The sequence below is a fragment of the Carcharodon carcharias genome, chromosome 6 (assembly GCF_017639515.1).
Source record: "Carcharodon carcharias isolate sCarCar2 chromosome 6, sCarCar2.pri, whole genome shotgun sequence".
NCBI lineage: Eukaryota > Metazoa > Chordata > Chondrichthyes > Lamniformes > Lamnidae > Carcharodon > Carcharodon carcharias.
The window spans coordinates 198,517,705-198,537,236 of record NC_054472.1 but is presented as its reverse complement, the minus strand read 5'-3'; the positions used below and the strand labels follow the sequence as shown (position 1 = coordinate 198,537,236).

At 50.7% G+C, this 19,532-nt stretch overlaps 1 protein-coding gene across 2 annotated transcripts in view; it reads right to left on the bottom strand.

Moving 5' to 3' along the window:
• Window positions 1-19,532, bottom strand: part of LOC121279203 (potassium voltage-gated channel subfamily H member 6-like) — a 497,300-nt gene that overhangs the window by 333,926 nt on the left and 143,842 nt on the right. The window lies entirely within an intron of this gene.

Below are 19,532 nucleotides of genomic sequence, written 5' to 3'. Positions count from 1 at the left end.
AGTCATCTCACTCCGTAACAAGCAAGAGCATCTCACTCCGTAACGAGTCCGCTCACTCCGTAACGAGTCCGCTCACTCTGTAACGAGCAGCTCACTCTGTAACGAGCAGCTCACTCCGTAACGAGTCAGCTCACTCCGTAACGAGTCAGCTCACTCCGTAACAAGTCAGCTCACTCCGTAACGAGTAAGAGCAGCTCACTCCGTAACGAGTCAGCTCACTCCGTAACGAGTCAGCTCACTCCGTAACGAGTCAGCTCGCTCCGTAACGAGTAATAGCAGCTCACTCCGTAACGAGTAAGAGCAGCTCACTCCGTAACGAGTAAGAGCAGCTCACTCCATAACGAGTCAGCTCACACAGTAACAAGCATCTCACTCCGTAACAAGCAGCTCACTCCGTAACGTGTAAGGGCAGCTCACTCCGTAAAGAGTCAGCTCACTCCGTAACGAGTCATCTCACTCTGTAACGAGTCAGCTCACTCCGTAACGAGTCAGCTCAGTCCGTAACAAGTAAGAGCAGCTCACTCCGTAACGAGTCAGCTCACTCCGTAACAAGCAGCTCACTCCGTAACGAGTCAGCTCACTCCGTAACAAGTCAGCTCACTCCGTAACGAGTCAGCTCACTCCGTAACAAGTCAGCTCACTCCGTAACAAGTCAGCTCACTCCGTAACGAGTCAGCTCACTCCGTAACGAGTCAGCTCACTCCGTAACAAGTCAACTCACTCCGTAATGAGTCATCTCACTCCGTAACGAGTCAGCTCACTCCGTAACAAGTCAGCTCACTCCGTAACGAGTCAGCTCACTCCGTAACAAGTCAGCTCACTCCGTAACGAGTCAGCTCACTCCGTAACAAGTCAGCTCACTCCGTAACAAGTCAACTCACTCCGTAATGAGTCATCTCACTCCGTAACGAGTCAGCTCACTCCGTAACAAGTCAGCTCACTCCGTAACGAGTCAGCTCATTCCGTAACGGGTCAGCTCACACCGTAACGAGTAAGAGCAGCTCACTCCGTAACGAGTCAGCTCACTCCGTAACGAGTAAGAGCAGCTCACTCCGTAACGAGTAAGAGCAGCTCACTCCGTAACGAGTAAGAGCAGCTCACTCCGTAACGAGTAAGAGCAGCTCACTTCGTAACGAGTAAGAGCAGCTCACTCCGTAACGGGTAAGAGCAGCTCACTCCGTAACGAGTCAGCTCACACCGTAACGAGTAAGAGAAGCTCACTCCGTAACGAGTCAGCTCACTCCTTAACGAGCATGAGCAGCTCACTCCGTAACGAGTAAGAGCAGCTCACTCCATAACGAGCAGCTCATTCCGTAACAAGCAGCTCACTCCATAACAAGTCAGCTCACTCCGTAACGAGTCAGCTCACTCCGTAACGGGTAAGAGCAGCTCACTCCGTAATGAGTCAGCTCACTCCGTAACGAGTCAGCTCACTCCGTAACAAGCAGCTCACTCCGTAACGAGTCAGCTCACTCCGTAACGAGTAAGAGCAGCTCAAACCGTAACGAGTCAGCTCACTCCGTAACGAGTCAGCTCACTCCGTAACGGGTAAGAGCAGCTCACTCCGTAATGAGTCAGCTCACTCCGTAATGAGTCAGCTCACTCCGTAACAAGCAGCTCACTCCGTAACGAGTCAGCTCACTCCGTAACAAGCAGCTCACTCCGTAACGAGTAAGAGCAGCTCACTCCGTAACGAGTCAGCTCACTCCGTAACGAGTAAGAGCATCTCACTCCTTAATGAGCAGCTCACTCCGTAACGAGTCAGCTCACTCCTTAACGAGTAAGAACAGCTCGCTCCGTAATGAGCAGCTCACTCCGTAACGAGTCAGCTCACTCCGTAACGAGTAAGAGCAGCTCAATCTGTAACGAGTCAGCTCACTCCGTAACGAGTAAGAGCAGCTCACTCCGTAACGAGCAGCTCACTCCTTAACGAGTCAGCTCACTCCTTAACGAGTACGAGCAAATCACTCTGTAACGTGTAAGAGCAGCTCACTCCGTAACGAGCAGCTCACTCCGTAACGAGTAGGAGCAGCTCACTCCGTAACGAGTCAGCTCACTCCGTAACGAGTAAGAGCAGCTCACTCCGTAACGAGTAGGAGCAGCTCACTCCGTAACGAATCAGCTCACTCCGTAACGAGAAAGAGCAGCTCACTCCGTAACAAGTAAGGGCAGCTCACTCCGTAACAGGTAAGGGCAGCTCACTCCGTAACGAGTCAGCTCACTCTGTAACGAGCAGCTCACTCCGTAACGAGTCAGATCACTCTGTAACGAGCAGCTAACTCCGTAACGAGTCAGCTCACTCCGTAACGAGTAAGAGCAGCTCACTCCGTAACGAGTCAGCTCACTCCGTAACGAGCAGCTCACTCCGTAACGAGTCAGCTCACTCCGTAACAAGGAAGAGCAGCTCACTCCGTAACGAGTCAGCTCACTCCGTAACGAGCAGCTCACTCCGTAACGAGCAGCTCACTCCGTAACGAGTCAGCTCACTCCGTAACGAGCAGCTCACTCCATAACGAGTCAGCTCACTCTATAACGAGCAGCTCACTCCGTAACGAGTCAGCTCACTCCGTAACAACTCAGCTCACTCCGTAACGAGCAGCTCACTCCGTAACAAGCAGCTCACTCCATAACGAGTCAGCTCACTCCGTAACGAGTCAGCTCACTCCGTAACGAGTAAGAGCAGCTCACTCCGTAATGAGTCCACTCACTCCGTAACGAGTCAGCTCACTCCGTAACAAGCAGCTCACTCTGTAACGAGCAGCTCACTCCGTAACGAGTAAGAGCAGCTCACTCCGTAACGAGCAGCTCACTCCGTAACGAGTAAGAGCAGCTCATTCCGTAACGAGTAAGAGCAGCTCACTCCGTAACGAGCAGCTCACTCCGTAACGGGTCAGCTCACTCCGTAACAAGTCAGCTCACTCCGTAACGAGTCAGCTCACTCCGTAACAAGCAGCTCACTCCGTAACGAGCAGCTCACTCCGTAACGAGTCAGCTCACTCCGTAACAAGCAGCTCACTCCGTAACGAGTCAGCTCACTCCATAACGAGTAAGAGCAGCTCACTCCGTAACGAGTCAGCTCACTCCGTAACGAGTAAGAGCAGTTCACTCTGTAACGAGTCAGCTCACTCCGTAACGAGTCAGCTCACTCCATAACGAGTCAGCTCACACCGTAACGAGTAAGAGCAGCTCACTCCGTAACGAGTAAGAGCAGCTCACTCCATAACGAGTAAGAGCAGCTCACTCCGTAACGAGTAAGAGCAGCTCACTCCGTAACGAGTAAGAGCAGGTTCACTCCGTAACGAGTAAGAGCAGCTCACTCCGTAACGAGTGAGAGCAGCTCACTCCGTAACGAGCAGCTCACTCCGTAACGAGTCAGCTCACTCCGTAACGAGTAAGAGCAGCTCACTCTGTAATGAGCAGCTCACTCCGTAACGAGTCAGCTCAGTCCGTAACGAGCAGCTCACTCCATAACAAGTCAGCTCACTCCGTAAAGAGTCAGCTCACTCCGTAACGAGCAGCTCACTCCGTAACGAGTAAGAGCAGCTCACACCGTAACGAGTCAGCTCACTCCGTAACGAGTCAGCTCACTCCGTAACGAGTCAGCTCACTCCGTAACGGGTAAGAGCAGCTCACTCCGTAACGAGTCAGCTAACTCCGTAACGAGTCAGCTCACTCCGTAACGAGTAAGAGCAGCTCACTCCTTAACGAGCAGCTCGCTCCGTAATGAGTCAGCTCACTCCGTAACGAGTAAGAGCAGCTCACTCCGTAACGAGCAGCTCACTCCGTAACGAGTCAGCTCACTCCGTAACGAGTAAGAGCAGCTCACTCCGTAACGAGTCAGCTCACTCCGTAACGAGTAAGAGCAGCTCACTCCGTAACGAGTCAGCTCACTCCGTAACGAGTCAGCTCACTCCATAACAAGTCAGCTCACTCCATAACAAGTCAGCTCACTCTGTAACGAGTCAGCTCACTCTGTAACGAGTAAGTGCAGCTCACTCCGTAACGAGTAAGAGCAGCTCACTCCGTAACGAGTAAGGTCAGCTCACTCCGTAACGAGTCAGCTCACTCCGTAACGAGCAGCTCACTCCATAACGGGTCAGCTCACTCCGTAACGAGCAGCTCACTCTGTAACGAGTCAGCTCACTCCGTAACGAGTAAGAGCAGCTCACTCCGTAACGAGCAGCTCACTCCGTAACGAGTCAGCTCACTCCGTAACGAGTAAGAGCAGCTCACTCCGTAATGAGTCAGCTCACTCCGTAACGAGTAAGAGCAGCTCACTCCGTAACGAGCAGCTCACTCCTTAACGAGTCAGCTCACTCCTTAACGAGTACGAGCAGATCACTCCGTAACGAGTAAGAGCAGCTCACTCTGTAACGAGTCAGCTCACTCCGTAACGAGTCAGCTCACTCCGTAACGAGGCAGCTCACTCCGTAACGAGTAAGAGCAGCTCACTCCGTAACGAGTAAGAGCAGCTCACTCCGTAACGAGTAAGGTCAGCTCACTCCGTAACGAGTCAGCTCACTCCGTAACGAGCAGCTCACTCCGTAACGATTCAGCTCACTCCGTTACGAGCAGCTCACTCCGTAACAAGCAGCTCACTCCGTAACGAGTCAGCTCACTCCGTAACAAGCAGCTCACTCCGTAACGAGTCAGCTCACTCCGTAACGAGCAGCTCACTCCGTAACAAGCAGCTCACTCCGTAACGAGTCAGCTCACTCCGTAACAAGCAGCTCACTCCGTAACGAGTCAGCTCACTCCGTAACGAGCAGCTCACTCCGTAACGAGTCAGCTCACTCCGTAACGAACAGCTCACTCCATAACGAGTAAGAGCAGCTCACTCTGTAACGAGTCAGCTCACTCCGTAACGAGTCTGCTCACTCCGTAACGAACAGCTCACTCCATAACGAGTAAGAGCAGCTCACTCCGTAACGAGTCAGCTCACTCCAATACGAGTCAGCTCACTCCGTAACAAGCAGTTCACACTGTAACGAGCAGCTTACTCCATAACGAGCAGCTCACTCCGTAACGAGTCAGCTCACTCCGTAACGAGCAGCTCACTCCATAACGAGTCAGCTCACTCCTGAACAAGCAGCTCACTTCGTAACGAGCAGCTCACACCGTAACGTGTCAGCTCACTCCGTAACAAGCAGCTCACTTCGTAACGAGCCGCTCACTCCGTAACGAGTCAGCTCACTCCGTAACAAGCAGCTCACTCCGTAACGAGCAGTTCACTTCGTAATGAGCAGCTCACACCGTAACGTGTCAGCTCACTCCGTAACGAGTAAGAGCAGCTCACACCGTAACAAGTCAGCTCACTCCGTAACGAGTCAGCTCACTCCGTAACGGGTAAGAGCAGCTCACTCTGTAACGAGTCAGCTCACTCCGTAACGAGTCAGCTCACTCCGTAACGAGTAAGGTCAGCTCACTCCGTAACGAGTGAGCTCACTCCGTAACGAGCAGCGCACTCCGTAACGAGTCAGCTCACTCCGTAACGAGCAGCTCACTCTGTAACGAGTCAGCTCACTCCGTAACGAGTAAGAGCAGCTCACTCCGTAACGAGCAGCTCACTCCGTAACGAGTCAGCTCACTCCGTAACGAGTAAGAGCAGCTCACTCCGTAACGAGTCAGCTCACTCCGTAACGAGTAAGAGCAGCTCACTCCGTAACGAGCAGCTCACTCCTTAACGAGTCAGCTCACTCCTTAACGAGTACGAGCAGATCACTCCGTAACGAGTAAGAGCAGCTCACTCTGTAACGAGTCAGCTCACTCCGTAACGAGTCAGCTCACTCCGTAACGAGTCAGCTCACTCCATAACGAGGCAGCTCACTCCGTAACGAGTAAGAGCAGCTCACTCCGTAACGAGTAAGGTCAGCTCACTCCGTAACGAGTCAGCTCACTCCGTAACGAGCAGCGCACTCCGTAACGAGTCAGCTCACTCCGTAACAAGCAGCTCACTCCGTAACGAGTCAGCTCACTCCGTAACAAGCAGCTCACTCCGTAACGAGTCAGCTCACTCCGTAACGAGCAGCTCACTCCGTAACGAGTCAGCTCACTCCGTAACGAGTCAGCTCACTCCGTAACAAGCAGCTCACTCCGTAACGAGTCAGCTCACTCCGTAACAAGCAGCTCACTCCGTAACGAGTCAGCTCACTCCGTAACGAGCAGCTCACTCCGTAACAAGCAGCTCACTCCGTAACGAGTCAGCTCACTCCGTAACAAGCAGCTCACTCCGTAACGAGTCAGCTCACTCCGTAACGAGCAGCTCACTCCGTAACGAGTCAGCTCACTCCGTAACGAACAGCTCACTCCATAACGAGTAAGAGCAGCTCACTCTGTAACGAGTCAGCTCACTCCGTAACGAGTCTGCTTCCTCCGTAACGAACAGCTCACTCCATAACGAGTAAGAGCAGCTCACTCCGTAACGAGTCAGCTCACTCCATAACAAGCAGCTCACTCCGTAACGAGTCAGCTCACTCCGTAACAAGCAGCTCACTCCGTAACGAGTCAGCTCACTCCGTAACAAGCAGCTCACTCCGTAACAAGCAGTTCACACGGTAACGAGCAGCTTACTCCATAACGAGCAGCTCACTCCGTAACGAGTCAGCTCATTCCGTAACGAGCAGCTCACTCCATAACGAGTCAGCTCACTCCTTAACAAGCAGCTCACTCCGTAACGAGCAGCTCACTTCGTAATGAGTAGCTCACACCGTAACGTGTCAGCTCACTCCGTAACAAGCAGCTCACTTCGTAACAAGCAGCTCACTCCGTAACGAGCAGCTCACTTCGTAACGAGCAGCTCACTTCGTAACGTGCAGCTCACACCGTAACGTGTCAGCTCACTCCGTAACGAGTAAGAGCAGCTCACTCCGTAACGAGTCAGCTCACTCCATAACGAGTCAGCTCACTCCGTAACGAGTCAGCGCACTCCGTAACGAGTAGGAGCAGCTCACTCCGTAACGAGTCAGCTCACTCCGTAACGAGTAAGAGCAGCTCACTCCGTAACAAGTAAGGGCAGCTCACTCCGTAACGAGTCAGCTCACTCCGTAACGAGTCAGATCACTCCGTAACGAGTCAGCTCACTCCATAACGAGTCAGCTCACTCCGTAACGAGTCAGCTCACTCCGTAATGAGCAGCTCACTCCGTAATGAGTCAGCTCACTCCGTAACGAGCAGCTCACTCCGTAACGAGCAGCTCACTCCGTAACGAGTAAGAGCAGCTCACTCTATAACGAGTCAGCTCACTCCGTAACGAGTAAGAGCAGCTCACTCCGTAACGAGTCAGCTCACTCCGTAATGAGTAAGAGCAGCTCACTCCGTAACGAGTAAGAGCAGCTCACTCCGTAACGATTAAGAGCAGCTCACTCCGTAACGAGTAAGAGCAGCTCACTCTGTAACGAGTCAGCTCACTCCGTAACGAGCAGCTCACTCCGTAACGAGTCAGCTCACTCCGTAACGAGTCCGCTCACTCCGTAATGAGTCAGCTCACTCCGTAATGAGTAAGAGCAGCTCACTCTGTAGCGAGTCAGCGCAGTCCGTAACGAGTAAGAGCAGCTCACTCCGTAATGAGCAGCTCACTCCGTAACGTGTCAGCTCACTCCGTAACGAGCAGCTCACTCCGTAATGAGCAGCTCACTCCGTAACGACTAAGAGCAGCTCACTCTGTAACGAGTCAGCTCACTCCGTAACGAGCAGCTCACTCCGTAACGAGTCAGCTCACTCCGTAACGAGTAAGAGCAGCTCACTCCGTAACGAGTCATCTCACTCCGTAATGAGTAAGAGCAGCTCACTCTGTAACGAGTCAGCGCAGTCCGTAACGAGTAAGAGCAGCTCACTCCGTAATGAGCAGCTCACTCCGTAACGAGTCAGCTCACTCCGTAACGAGCAGCTCACTCCGTAATGAGCAGCTCACTCCGTAACGAGTCAGCGCACTCCGTAACGAGCAAGAGCAGCTCACTCCGTAATGAGCAGCTTGCTCCGTAACGAGTCAGCTCACTCGTTAACGAGCAGCTCACTCCGTAATGAGCAGCTCACTCCGTAACGAGTCAGCGCACTCCGTAACGAGTAAGAGCAGCTCACTCCGTAACGAGTCAGCTCACTCCGTAACGAGCAGCTCACTCCTTAACGAGTCAGCTCACTCCATAACGAGTCAGCTCACTCCGTAACGAGTCAGCTCACACCGTAACGAGTAAGATCAGCTCACTCCGTAACGAATCAGCTCACTCCTCAACGAGTACGAGCAGCTCACTCCGTAACGAGTAAGAGCAGCTCACTCCGTAATGTGTCAGCTCACTCCTTAACGAGTACGAGCAGCTCACTCTGTAACGAGCAGCTCACTCCGTAACGAGTCAGCTCACTCCGTAACGAGTAAGAGCAGCTCACTCCGTAACGAGTCAGCTCACTCTGTAACGAGCATCTCACTCCGTAACGGGTCAGCTCACTCCGTAACAAGTCAGCTCAGTCCGTAACGAGTCAGCTCACTCTGTAACGAGTAAGAGCAGCTCACTCCGTAATGAGTCAGCTCACTCCGTAACGAGCAGCTCATTCCGTAACGAGTCAGCTCACTCCGTAACGAGCAGCTCACTCCGTAACGGGTCACCTCACTCCGTAACGAGTCAGCTCATTCCGTAACGAGTCAGCTCACTCCGTATCAAGTAAGAGCAGCTCACTCCGTAACGAGCAGCTCACTCCGTAACGAGTCAGCTCACTCCGTAACGAGTAAGAGCAGCTCACTCCGTAACGAGTAAGAGCAGCTCACTCCGTAACGACTAAGAGCAGCTCACTCTGTAACGAGCAGCTCACTCCGTAACGAGTCAGCTCACTCCTTAACGAGTACGAGCAGCTCACTCTGTAACGAGCAGCTCACTCCGTAACGAGTCAGCTCACTCCGTAACGAGTAAGAGCAGCTCACTCCGTAACGAGTCAGCTCACTCTGTAACGAGCATCTCACTCCGTAACGGGTCAGCTCACTCCGTAACAAGTCAGCTCAGTCCGTAACGAGTCAGCTCACTCTGTAACGAGTAAGAGCAGCTCACTCCGTAACGAGTCAGCTCACTCCGTAACGAGCAGCTCATTCCGTAACGAGTCAGCTCACTCCGTAACGAGCAGCTCACTCCGTAACGGGTCACCTCACTCCGTAACGAGTCAGCTCATTCCGTAACGAGTCAGCTCACTCCGTATCAAGTAAGAGCAGCTCACTCCGTAACGAGCAGCTCACTCCGTAACGAGTCAGCTCACTCCGTAACGAGTAAGAGCAGCTCACTCCGTAACGAGTAAGAGCAGCTCACTCCGTAACGAGTCAGCTCAGTCTGTAACGAGTCAGCTCACTCCGTAACGAGTCAGCTCACTCCGTAATGACCAGCTCACTCCGTAACGAGTCAGCTCACTCCGTAACGAGTAAGAGCAGCTCACTCCGTAACGAGTCAGCTCACTCTGTAATGAGCAGCTCTCTCCGTAACGGGTCAGCTATCTCCGTAACGAGTCAGCTCAGTCCATAACGAGTCAGCTCACTCCGTAACGAGTAAGAGCAGCTCACTCCATAACGAGTCAGCTCACTCCGTAACGAGCAGCTCATTCCGTAACGAGTCAGCTCACTCCGTAACGAGCAGCTCACTCCGTAACGGGTCAACTCACTCCGTAACGAGTCATCTCATTCCGTAACGAGTCAGTTCACTCCGTATCAAGTAAGAGCAGCTCACTCCGTAACGAGCAGCTCACTCTGTAACGAGTCAGCTCACTCCATAACGAGTCAGCTCAATCCGTAACGAGTCAGCTCACTCCGTTACGAGTCAGCTCACTCTGTAACGAGTCAGCTCACTCCGTAATGAGTCAGCTCACTCAGTAACAAGCAGCTCACTCTGTAACGAGTCAGCTCACTCCGTAACGAGTAAGAGCACTCACTCCATAACGACTAAGAGCAGCTCACTCCATTACGAGTCAGCTCACTCCGTAACGAGTCAGCTCACTCTGTAACAAGCATCTCACTCCGTAACGGGTCAGCTCACTCCGTAACGAGTCAGCTCAGTCCGTAACGAGTCAGCTCACTCCGTAACGAGTAAGAGCAGCTCACTCCGTAACGAGTCAGCTCACTCCGTAACGAGCAGCTCATTCCGTAACGAGTCAGCTCACTCCGTAACGAGCAGCTCACTCCGTAACGGGTCACCTCACTCCGTAACGAGTCAGCTCATTCCGTAACGAGTCAGCTCACTCCGTATCAAGTAAGAGCAGCTCACTCCGTAACGAGCAGCTCACTCCGTAACGAGTCAGCTCACTCCGTAATGAGTAAGAGCAGCTCACTCCGTAACGAGTAAGAGCAGCTCACTCCGTAACGAGTCAGCTCAGTCTGTAACGAGTCAGCTCACTCCGTAACGAGTCAGCTCACTCCGTAATGACCAGCTCACTCCGTAACGAGTCAGCTCACTCCGTAACGAGTAAGAGCAGCTCACTCCGTTACGAGTCAGCTCACTCTGTAATGAGCAGCTCACTCCGTAACGGGTCAGCTATCTCCGTAACGAGTCAGCTCACTCCATAACGAGTCAGCTCACTCCGTAACGAGTAAGAGCAGCTCACTCCGTAACGAGTCAGCTCACTCCGTAACGAGCAGCTCATTCCGTAACGAGTCAGCTCACTCCGTAACGAGCAGCTCACTCCGTAACGGGTCAACTCACTCCGTAACGAGTCATCTCATTCCGTAACGAGTCAGCTCACTCCGTATCAAGTAAGAGCAGCTCACTCCGTAACGAGCAGCTCACTCCGTAACGAGTCAGCTCACTCTGTAACGAGTCAGCTCACTCCATAATGAGTCAGCTCAATCCGTAACGAGTCAGCTCACTCCGTTACGAGTCAGCTCACTCTGTAACGAGTCAGCTCACTCCGTAACGAGCAGCTCACTCCGTAACGAGTCAGCTCACTCCGTAACGAGTCAGCTCACTCCGTAATGAGTCAGCTCACTCAGTAACAAGCAGCTCACACTGTAACGAGTCAGCTCACTCCGTAACGAGTAAGAGCACTCACTCCATAACGACTAAGAGCAGCTCACTCCATTACGAGTCAGCTCACTCCGTAACGAGTCAGCTCACTCCGTAACAAGCAGCTCACACCGTAACGAGCAGCTTACTCCGTAACGAGCAGCTCACTCCGTAATGAGTCAGCTCACTCCATAACGAGCAGCTCACTCTGTAACGAGTAAGAGCAGCTCACTCCATAACGAGTAAGAGCAGCTCACTCCATAACGAGTAAGAGCAGCTCACTCCATAACGAGTCAGCTTACTCATTAACGAGTCAGCTCACTCCGTAACGAGTCAGTTCACTCCGTAACGGGTAAGAGCAGCCCACTCCGTAACGAGCAGCTCACTCCGTAACAAGTAAGAGCAGCTCACTCCGTAACGAGTCAGCTCACTCCGTAATGAGTCAGCTCACTCCGTAACGAGCAGCTCACTCCGTAACAAGTAGCTCACTCCGTAACGAGCAGCTCACTCCGTAACGAGTCAGCTCACTTCGTAAAGATCAGCTCACTCCGTAACGAGTCAGCTCACTCTGTAACGAGTAAGAGCAGCTCACTCCGTAACGCGTAAGGTCAGCTCACTCCGTAATGAGTCAGCTCACTCCGTAACAAGCAGCTCACGCCGTAACGAGCAGCTCACTCCGTAACGAGTCAACTCACCCGGTAACGAGCAGCTCACTCCGTAACGAGTCAACTGACTCCGTAACGAATCAGCTCACTCAGTAACAAGCAGCTCACTCTGTAACGAGTCAGCTCACTCCGTAACGAGTAAGAGCACTCACTCCGTAACGAGTAAGAGCAGCCCACTCCGTAACGAGCAGCTCACTCCGTAACAAGTAAGAGCAGCTCACTCCGTAACGAGTCAGCTCACTCCGTAATGAGTCAGCTCACTCCGTAACGAGCAGCTCACTCCGTAACAAGCAGCTCACTCCGTAACGAGAAAGAGCAGCTCACTCCGTAACGAGTCAGCTCACTCCGTAACGAGTAAGAGCAGCTCACTCCGTAACGAGTAAGAGCAGCTCACTCCGTAACGAGTCAGCTCACTCCGTAATGAGTCAGCTCACTCCGTAACGAGCAGCTCACTCCGTAACAAGCAGCTCACTCCGTAACGAGAAAGAGCAGCTCACTCTGTAACGAGTCAGCTCACTTCGTAACGAGTCAGCTCACTCCGTAACGAGTCAGCTCACTCCGTAACGAGTCAGCTCACTCCGTAACGAGTAAGAGCAGCTGACTCCGTAACGAGTCAGCTCACTCCGTAACAAGCAGCTCACTCCGTAACGAGCAGCTCACTTCGTAACGAGCAGCTCACTTCGTAACGAGCAGCTCACTCCGTAACAAGTCAGCTCGCGCCGTAACAAGCAGCTCACTCCGTAACGAGTCAGCTCACTCCGTAACGAGTAAGAGCAGCTGACTCCGTAACGAGTCAGCTCACTCCGTAACAAGCAGCTCACTCCGTAACAAGCAGCTCACTTCGTAACGAGCAGCTCACTTCGTAACAAGCAGCTCACTTCGTAACGAGCAGCTCACTCCGTAACAAGCAGCTCACTCCGTAACAAGCAGCTCACTTCGTAACGAGCAGCTCACTTCGTAACGAGCAGCTCACTCCGTAACAAGTCAGCTCACTCCGTAACGAGTAAGAGCAGCTCACTCCGTAACGAGTCAGCTCACTCCGTAACGAGTCAGCTCACTCCGTAATGAGCAGCTCACTCCGTAACGAGTCAGCTCACTCCGTAGCGAGTCAGCTCACTCCATAACGAGCAGCTCAGTCCGTAACGAGCAGCTCACTCCGTAACGAGTAAGAGCAGCTCACTCTGTAACGAGTCAGCTCACTCCGTAACAAGTAAGAGCAGCTCACACCATAAGGAGCAGCTCACTCCATAACGAGCAGCTCACTCCGTAACGAGTCAGCTCACTCCGTAACGAGCAGCTCACTCCGTAACGAGTAAGAGCAGCTCACTCCGTAACGAGTCAGCTCACTCCGTAACGAGCAGCTCACTCCGTAACAAGTAAGTGCAGCTCACTCCGTAACGAGTCAGCTCCCTCCTTAACGAGTCAGCTCACTCCGTAACGAGTAAGAGCAGCTCACTCCTTAACGAGTCAGCTCACTCCATAACGAGTCAGCTCACTCCGTAACAAGCAGCTCACTCCGTAACGAGTCAGCTCACACCGTAACGAGCAGCTCACTCCGTAACGAGTAAGAGCAGCTCACTCCGTAACAAGCAGCTCACTCCGTGACGAGCAGCTCACTCCGTAACAAGCAGCTCACTCCGTAACGAGTAAGAGCAGCTCACTCCGTAACGAGTAAGAGCAGCTCACTCCGTAACGAGTAAGAGCAGCTCACTCCGTAACGAGTAAGAGCAGCTCACTCCGTAACGAGTAAGAGCAGCTCACTCCATAACCAGTCCGCTCACTCCGTAACGAGCAGCTCACTCCATAACGAGTAAGAGCAGCTCACTCCGTAACGAGTAAGAGCAGCTCACTCCGTAACGAGTAAGAGCAGCTCACTCCGTAACGAGTAAGAGCAGCTCACTCCGTAACGAGTAAGAGCAGCTCACTCCATAACCAGTCCGCTCACTCCATAACAAGCAGCTCACTCCGTAACGAACAGCTCACTCCGTAACGAGTCAGCTCACTCTGTAACGAGCAGCTCACTCCGTAACGAGTCCGCTCACTCCATAACAAGCAGCTCACTCCGTAACGAGCAGCTCACTCTGTAACAAGTAAGAGCAGATCACTCCGTAACGAATCAGCTCACTCCGTAACGAGTCCGCTCACTCCGTAACGAGTCCGCTCACTCCGTGACGAACAGCTCACTCCGTAACGAGTCAGCTCACTCTGTAACGAGTACGAGCAGCTCACTCCGTAACAAGTAAGAGCAGCTCACTCCGTAACGAGTCAGCTCACTCCATAACGAGTCAGCTCACTCCATAACGAGTCAGCTCACTCCGTAGCAAGCAGCTCACTCCGTAACGAGTAAGAGCAGCTCACTCCATAACGAGTCAGCTCACTCCGTAATGAGTCAGCTCACTCCGTAACGAGTCAGCTCACTCCGTAACGAGCAAGAGCAGCTCACACCGTAACGAGCAGCTCACTCCGTAACGAGTCAGCTCACTCCGTAACGAGTCCGCTCACTCCGTAACGAGTCAGCTCACTCTGTAACGAGCAGCTCACTCCGTAACGAGCAGCTCACTCCGTAACGAGTCAGCTCACTCCGTAACGAATCAGCTCACTCCGTAACGAGCAGCTCACTCCGTAACGAGTCAGCTCACTCTGTAACGAGTAAGAGCAGCTCACTCCGTAACGAGTCAGCTCACTCCGTAACGAGTCAGCTCACTCCGTAACGAGTAAGAGCAGCTCACTCCGTAACGAGTCAGCTCACACCGTAACGAGTCAGCTCACTCCGTAACGAATCAGCTCACTCCGTAACGAGCAGCTCACTCCGTAACGAGTCAGCTCACTCTGTAACTAGTAAGAGCAGCTCACTCCGTAACGAGTCAGCTCCCTCCGTAATGAGTCAGCTCACTCCGTAACGAGTCAGCTCACTCCGTAACGAGTAAAAGCACCTCACTCCGTAACAAGCAGCTCACTCCGTAACGAGTCAGCTCACTCCGTAACGAGTCAGCTCACTCCATAACGAGTCCGCTCACTCCGTAACGAGTCAGCTCACTCCGTAACAAGCAGCTCACTCCGTAACGAGCAGCTCACTCCGTAACGAGTCAGCTCACTCCGTAACAAGTAAGAGCAGCTCACTCCGTAACAAGCAGCTCACTCCATAACGAGCAGCTCACTCTGTAACGAGTCAGCTCACTCCGTAACGAGTAAGAGCAGCTCACTCCGTAACGAGTCAGCTCACTCCGTAACAACTCAGCTCACTCCGTAACGAGCAGCTCACTCCGTAACAAGCAGCTCACTCCATAACGAGTCAGCTCACTCCGTAACGAGTCAGCTCACTCCGTAACAACTCAGCTCACTCCGTAACGAGCAGCTCACTCCGTAACAAGCAGCTCACTCCATAACGAGTCAGCTCACTCCGTAACGAGTCAGCTCACTCCGTAACGAGTAAGAGCAGCTCACTCCGTAATGAGTCCACTCACTCCGTAACGAGTCAGCTCACTCCGTAACAAGCAGCTCACTCTGTAACGAGTCAGCTCACTCCGTAACGAGCAGCTCACTCCGTAACGAGTCAGCTCACTCCGTAACGAGTAAGAGCAGCTCACTCCGTAACGAGTCAGCTCACTCCGTAACTAGTCAGCTCACTCCGTAACGAGCAGCTCACTCTGTAACGAGTAAGAGCAGCTCACTCCATAACGAGTCCGCTCACTCCGTAACGAGTCAGCTCACTCCGTAACTAGTCAGCTCACTCGGTAATGAGCAGCTCACTCCATAACGAGTCAGCTCACTCCGTAACGAGTCAGCTCACTCAGAAATGAGCAGCTCACTCCATAACGAGTCCGCTCACTCCGTAACGAGTCAGCTTCAATTTCCATTGCTGCTTTTCCAATCCTCGCAACTACTTTGGAAATTGACTCCTGAATATTGCTGCACCATCCTCTATTGTTACCTCCTTGACCATCTGCAGAAGACCATGTCCTGCACATGCTAACCTGCTGAACAGACACATTTGCTGGTTCTGTAAGATACAAAGGGTTTTGTTAATTTCTTTATCTTTATGTCTAAGGGTTGTGGTGAACTGACCCTTCACTTTGGGGTCTGTGTACTCTGGCCCCTGTTGTTTTATTTTGGATTCTGCTTCCTCCAATTTGTGGATAAGATAGTTACCCGGCCTGGCGTCCAGTTTCAATTCTGTTCTATTTCTCTGGGCTTCCAGCTCTACAGACCAGAGTTACTTATTGGGATCTTTGATTTCCCCTAGGAAATGATTGGAAGCTTTTTCCAGATTTCTTCCTTTAAATTATGCTTTAGCTCTGCAGAATTGTTCAAAATGTCTAGTTTTGCCACAGAGAAAGGATTCTGCTCCCCCTGCTGGGCATTCTGCGTGGCAATGCTGTCTTTTTGGTCTGGAACATTGTAAAGTATTTAGAAGGGTTCTTCCCGCCCCCTTGGAGGTTTTGGAGGGATTTTTCACAGGCTTTTCAGTGGGTGTGGCTCCCAACTTTGGGCCCACTTACCGGACCGATCTCTCTCTCGAGTCTTGACTACTCTTCAAAGTACACCCTGATTCTGCTTTTGCTCTGCCTGCCTTGCAAACTGTTTGGTCGCCTTTAACCTTAAATCTTCCTTGTTTTGCAAGAAGTCCAATAGCATCTTGTCAAGCACTCTGACTACAATGAAGTCGCAAAGTAACTAACAAATATTTAAAGCTCCATAGCCACAACTGCTAGCTAGTCTAAACAAGTCGTTAATAAATTAATCCATGGATTCACCCAGCCTTTGGCTCTTTGGTTGAATTCAATTGAATTCTTCTTAGGGCCAAAGTAATTGTTCAATACGTCGACGTCTCCTCCACTCCTTATCTCACCGTGACATCATCAGCTTTGGGCCCAATTGCATATAAATGGGTGTTGACCTGATGTTTTTCTGCCCTCTCATGTCCAAAGCTGTTTGGTAGCTTTCAAATTGTCGCCTCTAGAGTTTCCATTGCTGTCCTTGCCATGGCCACTCGATGCTGGATGGGGTAGTGTCTGTTCAATGGCTGTCGACACAGTGAGTGGTTTGCTCATTGCTCCTTACTAAGCACATCTGATTGTTTTGCTCCTCTTTGCAAAGCTAACCTGTTCTTAGGTTTTCACCAGTGGGTTGCCAACCTGTAGCCTCAGTTTTCTTAAACTAGGGCCTCCACAGTACCACCATGTCTCAGGCTGTCACCATGCTTTGTTAGTTGCTTTTTACTTGTAGTGTCTTCTGGCTCAATGACGTTTTACTTACTCTAGGAGTGACCTGGGAATGGTCAGTATTTTGTTCCTTTTGAAACGATTTATTTAGAGCTATTTACGTCTAAGATCTCCTGGTAAGTACATTGTTCTCTGGACACAGACCGTTCTGTCTCTTGTTCCCTTGGCACCTCTTGGACCCTGATGTCATACTGACATTATCATTAACATAACCATTAACCCTTTACTCAGCATGGCTGAGAAAAGCTATTTTGTGCAGAGATCCCAGGAGACCTCTGAAAGACAGTTCTAGCCCACAGCTCCCAGCTGAACTAACTGTGAACAGCATGTGAGAGAGCTGGCACTCTGTCACCAGGAGTCTCCGAGCAAGTGGTCCAGAAATTGTTGCTGATAAAGGGATCCAGACAGTCTTCAAGTGTCATGTTAGCAGGACCAGTGAAAGAAAGGGACCTCACTTGTTCCTCAAAGCTGCTCTAGCTGCTGACTCCACCTGAAAAGGCAAACGCCAACTATTCAACTACAGGAACCATCACAACTGTTGAACACAACTTCTTAACTTCAACCCTTCACACCAGGCAACCAACACCTCAAGCGCCTGCAACAATATCCTAAAGGACTGAACTACATTTCAGCCTTGTATGTATATTTTATCCTTGTTTGCATTGCTTGAATGCATTTAGCGTGTAACTTTATTACTTTTACTTACTAAACACTGCAGTAAATTATTTAATAAACTAAACTTTATCTTGTTTTAAGACTAAAGTTTTGTTGCTGGTAATTTTTAAATTGAGCCACTGGCAAATTAAAAGGGGGCTACGTATACACACAGACAAATTCTTAGCTCGTGGACAACTTTGAGGGAATGCCTTTTACAGGCTCCTGACTATACAGAGCGATACAGACAGGTTGAGTGAGTAGGCAAAAATCTGGAAGCTGGAGTATAATGTGGCAAATGTGAACTTGTCCACTTTGGCAGGATTAATAGGAAAACAGCAAGTTATTTAAATGGAGAGAGGTTGTAGAACTCAGAGCTCCAGAGGGATCTGGGCGTCCAGGTACATGAATCACAGAATTAGTTTGCAGATACAGCAAGTGATTAACAAGGCAAATGGAATGTTATTGTTTATTGCAAGAGGAATGGAATATAAAAGTAAGGATGTGATTGCACTGGAGGGCGTGCAGAGGAGATTCACCAGGATGTTGCCTGGGATGAAACATTTAAGTTATGAAGAGAGGTTGGATAGACTTGGATTGTTTTCGTTGGAGCAGAGAAGACTGAGGGGAGACCTGATCGAGGTGTACAAGATTATGAGGGGCATGGACAGGGTGGATAGGGAGCAGCTGTTCCCCTTAGTTGAAGGGTCAGTCACGAGGGGACTTAAGTTCAAGGTGAGGGGCAGGAGGTTTAGGGGGGATGTGAGGAAAAACCTTTTTACCCAGAGGGTGGTGATGGTCTGGAATGCGTTGCCTGGGAGGGTGGTGGAGGCGGGTTGCCTCACATCCTTTAAAAAGTACCTGGATGAGCACTTGGCACATCATAACATTCAAGGCTATGGGCCAAGTGCTGGTAAATGGGATTAGGGAGGTAGGTCAGGTGTTTCTCACGTGTCGGTGCAGACTCGATGGGCTGAAGGGCCTCTTCTGCACTGTGATTCTGCGCATCTATGTTTTGCTATAGTTGTACAGGCTGTTGGTGAAACCACATCTGGAATACTGTGTACAGTTTTGGTGTCCTTATTTAAGAAAGGATATAAATGTGTTAGAAGCAGTTCAGAGAAGGTTCACTTGACTGATTCCTGGAATGCTGGGTGGGGGGTTATCTTACAAGAAAAGGTTAGACAGGCTGGGATTGTATCCACTGGAAGATTGAGAGATGTGTCATGAAACTATTAATGCATATAATATTTTGGAAAATACATATTTTTTTAAACAGAGGTTTAGTCTGTGGGTGTTCTTAATTGGATTAAAGCCAGCTAGTCTCGGTGCTTTGATGGGGACTAGTGTTGATATGTAAGGGAGATAGCTGCATTTGCATTTTTTGAATAGAGCATTCAAGAAGTGACACCTTTCTATCAGCTCCCAAGCCACATGTTTATATTACTAATAAAATTGGTGTTATGAAAGAGGTTTTATTGTTAGAGAGGTTTAGTTCAGAGGTTGGTGATACAATGAGAACTTACGTTCAATCAGTGGTGGTAGGTATAACTTCAGTAGTTTCGGGTGTGCAGAGCAGAGGCAATGTGAAATCAAAAGGCAGCTGTAAGCATCTAACTGGCTCCACAGGAACCAAAGTGAAAGGAACCTCATTTTGAATTTGTAAGGCAAAAATGCTTTGCCTGGTGTTTGGTTAAGTCTCTGGGTTGTTGTTGCCTTAATGGAGATTAGTTTGGGAATTTGTTAAAAGTTATGATAGTAGTAATTTGTAACCATGTGTGTATATATTTTAACCTGTGTAAATTAATAAAATGTTTCATTTAGTTTAATGTAAAACCTCGAGAACTGGTGGGTCTGATTCCTGAATTTAGAGTCGCATCTCAAACATAACACTTAAAATTATAGGTTATGACAGTTGTTTAAAGTTTCCCCCTGGAATTTTTAAATAACTCCGATTTACCAACTGCATCGGTTGTAACAGGTGATCTTATTGAAACATTTAGGGTCCCAAGGAGACTTGGCAGAGT